Source organism: Coregonus lavaretus (assembly GCF_964263955.1).
Source record: "Coregonus lavaretus genome assembly, chromosome: 36".
Lineage (NCBI taxonomy): Eukaryota > Metazoa > Chordata > Actinopteri > Salmoniformes > Salmonidae > Coregonus > Coregonus lavaretus.
In genome coordinates, this window is record NC_140023.1 from 537661 (window position 1) to 542660 (window position 5000).

Below are 5000 nucleotides of genomic sequence, written 5' to 3' on the forward strand. Positions count from 1 at the left end.
AGAGAGAGAAGGAGAGAGAAGGAGAGAGAAGAGAGAGAGAGAGAGAGAGAGAGAGAGAGAGAGGAGAGAGAGAGAGAGAGAGAGGAAGAGAGAGAGAGAGAGGAGAGAGAGAGAAGAGAGAGAGAGAGAGAGAGAGAGAGCGAGAGAGAGAAGAGAGAGAGAGAGAAGAGAGAGAGATAGGAGAGAGAGGAGAGAGAGAGATAGAGAGAGAGAGAGAGGAGAGAGAGGGGAGAGAGAGAAGAGAGAGAGAAAGAAGAGAGAGAGAGAGGAGGAGAGAGAAAGAGAAGAGAGAGAGGAAGGAGAGAGAGAAGAGAGAGAGAGAAGAGAGAAGAGAGAGGAAAGATACGGGGGGCCAGTATAAAAAATAAATAATGTATGCTCTAACTGTAAGTCACTCTGGATAAGAGCGTCTGCTAAATGACTAAATTTAAAAATGTAAAATGAAAGAGAGAGAAGAGAGAGAGGAGAGAGCGATAGAAGAGAGAGAGAGAAGAGAGAGAGGAGAGAGAGAGAGAGAGACAATGATTGTATACATATGTGCAGCTTATGCTCCTCCTTCAGATTCATCATAATATGATGATCAGTTTTTTGACAATCTCCATACAGAAATCATTCAATTTCAACCACCACATATTTGGACACCCCTCCTTGTACAGTAGCCCAATTATAAATAATAGAAACAGTCCTGACCAAATACTGAACAAAAATGGGAAGGAGTTAGTGCATCTCTGTCGAGCCTTAGGCCTGTACATGCTTAATGGTAGAATCAGAGGGGACTCTTTAGGTCAGTTTACTTACTGCTCAGCTCTTGGGACAAGTGTAGTCGATTATGCCATCACTGACATTGACCCCTCCTCCATTAGTGCATTCACTGTCAGACCACAGACACCATTGTCAGATCACAGTCAGATCAACGTGTTTCTGAAGAAATTAACCGGCAATATTCATTCAAAAAAACTGCCGAATAAACTCTACAACATGAACCAATCGTACAGATGGGCTCAAAACAGTGCAGAGAGATTCATTGAAACATTGAACTCAAATGAAATGATGAACTCTATACAATTACTCACAATACCAAAACAATAAAGAAGGTGTCAATTCGGCTACTCAAAACATCAATTGCATTTTCCAAAAAGCAGCATCGAAAGCAAATTTGAGAAAACCAAAGAAATGCAACATCAGAAACAAAAAACAGAATGTTCCTGAAAAATTGTTTGATAACGAATGTAAAACAATTAGAAAACACCTAAGATAAATTTCAAATGAAAAACATAAGCAGCAAAACAACCCAGATCTACGCTATGAATACTTTGAAACTCTGAAACAGTATAAACATACACTAAAACGCAAGAAATTGAATTATACCAACAAGACACTTGATGAAATTGAAAGTGCAATTGACCAAAATCTGTTCTGGGACATGTGGAACAATGTAAGCACGACAAAGCCACAAGAATTAGCCATACAAGATGAAGGAATTTGGAAAACTTATTTTGATAATCTATACAAAAACATCCCACAAAAAGACTTACAACAGAACCAATTAGAAATTCAAGAAAAGTTGAACATCCTTGAATCGGTCATTAAAAACAACCAAAATCCATTAGATTACCCAATAACCCAACAAGAACTAAATGAAAAGCTCAAATCTATAAAATCAAAGAAGGCTTGTGGTCTAGATAACATCAGAAATTAAATGCTGAAAAACAGCACACCTGAGTTGCAAAATGCTGTGCTTAAGTTGTTCAACATAGTTTTAACTTCTGGCTGCTTCCCTGATGTCTGGAACCAGGGGCTCATCTCCCCTATCCACAAGTGTAGACAAATCAGACCCCAATAATTACAGGGGAATTTGCGTAAACAGCAACTTGGGAAAGGTTTTCTGTAGCATTTTGAATTCAAGAATTCAAACCTTTCTTCAAGAAAAATATGTAATAAGTAAATGTCAAATTGGCTTTCTCCCTAACCATCGCACTACTGACCATACAGTGGGGAAAAAAGGATTTAGTCAGCCACCAATTGTGCAAGTTCTCCCACTTAAAAAGATGAGAGAGGCCTGTAATTTTCATCATAGGTACACGTCAACTATGACAGACAAATTGAGAAAAATAAATCCAGAAAATCACATTGTAGGATTTTTAATGAATTTATTTGCAAATTATGGTGGAAAATAAGTATTTGGTCACCTACAAACAAGCAAGATTTCTGGCTCTCACAGACCTGTAACTTCTTCTTTAAGAGGCTCCTCTGTCCTCCACTCGTTAACTGTATTAATGGCACCTGTTTGAACTTGTTATCAGTATAAAAGACACCTGTCCACAACCTCAAACAGTCACACTCCAAACTCCACTATGGCCAAGACCAAAGAGCTGTCAAAGGACACCAGAAACAAAATTGTAGACCTGCACCAGGCTGGGAAGACTGAATCTGCAATAGGTAAGCAGCTTGGTTTGAAGAAATCAACTGTGGGAGCAATTATTAGGAAATGGAAGACATACAAGACCACTGATAATCTCCCTCGATCTGGGGCTCCACGCAAGATCTCACCCCGTGGGGTCAAAATGATCACAAGAACGGTGAGCAAAAATCCCAGAACCACACGGGGGGACCTAGTGAATGACCTGCAGAAAGCTGGGACCAAAGTAACAAAGCCTACCATCAGTAACACACTACGCCGCCAGGGACTCATCCTGCAGTGCCAGACGTGTCCCCCTGCTTAAGCCAGTACATGTCCAGGCCCGTCTGAAGTTTGCTAGAGTGCATTTGGATGATCCAGAAGAGGATTGGGAGAATGTCATATGGTCAGATGAAACCAAAATAGAACTTTTTGGTCAAAACTCAACTCGTCGTGTTTGGAGGACAAACAATGCTGAGTTGCATCCAAAGAACACCATACTTACTGTGAAGCATGGGGGTGGAAACATCATGCTTTGGGGCTGTTTTTCTGCAAAGGGACCAGGACGACTGATCCGTGTAAAGGAAAGAATGAATGGGGCCATGTATCGTGAGATTTTGAGTGAAAACCTCCTTCCATCAGCAAGGGCATTAAAGATTAAACGTGGCTGGGTCTTTCAGCATGACAATGATCCCAAACACACCGCCCGGGCAACGAAGGAGTGGCTTTGTAAGAAGCATTTCAAGGTCCTGGAGTGGCCTAGCCAGTCTCCAGATCTCAACCCCATAGAAAATCTTTGGAGGGAGTTGAAAGTCCGTGTTGCCCAGCGACAGCCCCAAAACATCACTGCTCTAGAGGAGATCTGCATGGAGGAATGGGCCAAAATACCAGCAACAGTGTGTGAAAACCTTGTGAAGACTTACAGAAAACATTTGACCTGTGTCATTGCCAACAAAGGGTATATAACAAAGTATTGAGAAACTTTTGTTATTGACCAAATACTTATTTTCCACCATAATTTGCAAATAAATTCATAAAAAATCCTACAATGTGATTTTCTGGATTTTCTCTCTCTCAATTTGTCTGTCATAGTGGACATGTACCTATGATGAAAATTACAGGCCTCTCTCATCTTTTTAAGTGAGAGAACTTGCACAATTGGTGGCTGACTAAATACTTTTTTTCCCCACTGTATATAAACCTTACACACACTAATTAATAAACACGTCCACCAAAAAAGAAGAGGGCAAAATCTTTGCTTGCTTTATTGACTTTAAAAAAGCATTTGATTCTATTTGGCATGAAGGGCTATTCTACAAAATTCTCCAAAGTGGGCTTGGTGTTAAGGTGTATGAATGTGCAATAAAAATCAAAAACCAAAGAACATAATTATTTTCACAACGTCGAGGTGTGAGACAAGGCTGCAGTTTGAGTCCAAATCTTTTCAACATTTATATAAATGAATTAGCAGACATGTTGGACCATTCTCCAGCCCCAGGACTCACACTATTTGACACAGAGGTAAAATACCTGCTATATGCTGATGACTTGGTACTTCTATCACCAACCAAAGAAGATCTTCAACAGAACCTTAACATTCTAGAGCAATATTGGCATAATTGGGCCCTGGCAGTAAATTTCAAAAAAACTAAAATCATGATTTTCCAAAAAAAAAGCAGATGTCAGAAACACAAATATAAATTCACCCTGAACAACACCATAATTGAACACACCAAAAATTACACATACCTTGGTCTGACCATATCTGCATCGGGAAACTTTAATATGGCAGTGAATGCACTCAAAGAAAAAGCCCGCAGAGTATTGTATGCAATAAAAATGAAATTATTCAAAATTAACATCCCAATTAGAATTTGGACCAAAATATTTGACAGTGTAATCCTACCAATAGCTCTTTATGGAAGTGAGGTTTGGGGGCCACTCAATAAACTGGACTTTAAAATTTACATTTTTACATTTTAGTCATTTAGCAGACGCTCTTATCCAGAGCGACTTACAGGAGCAATTAGGGTTAAGTGCCTTGCTCAAGGGCACATTTACGTCATTTAGCAGACGCTCTTAAACAGAGCGACTCACAAATTGGTGCATTCACCCTATAGGCAGTGGGATAACCACTTTACAATTTTTTTGGGGGGGGGGTAGAAGGATTACTTTATCCTATCCCAGGTATTCCTTAAAGAGGTGGGGTTTCAAATGTCTCCGGAAGGTGGTGAGTGACTCCGCTGTCCTGGCGTCGTGAGGGAGCTTGTTCCACCATTGGGGTGCCAGAGCAGCGAACAGTTTTGACTGGGCTGAGCGGGAACTATGCTTCCGCAGAGGAAGGGGAGCCAGCAGGCCAGAGGTGGATGAACGCAATGCCCTCGTTTGGGTGTAGGGACTGATCAAAGCCCGAAGGTACAGAGGTGCCGTTCCCCTCACTGCTCCATAGGCAAGCACCATGGTCTTGTAGCGGATGCGAGCTTCAACTGGAAGCCAGTGGAGTGTGTGGAGGAGGGGGGTGACGTGAGAAAACTTGGGAAGGTTGAACACCAGACGGGCTGCGGCATTCTGGATGAGTTGTAGGGGTTTAATGGCACAGGCA

General features: G+C 41.2%; 1 protein-coding gene across 1 annotated transcript in view; it reads right to left on the reverse strand.

Annotated features, from left to right (window-relative positions):
* Positions 1-5000, reverse strand: part of LOC311110697 (uncharacterized protein) — an 89456-nt gene that overhangs the window by 27765 nt on the left and 56691 nt on the right.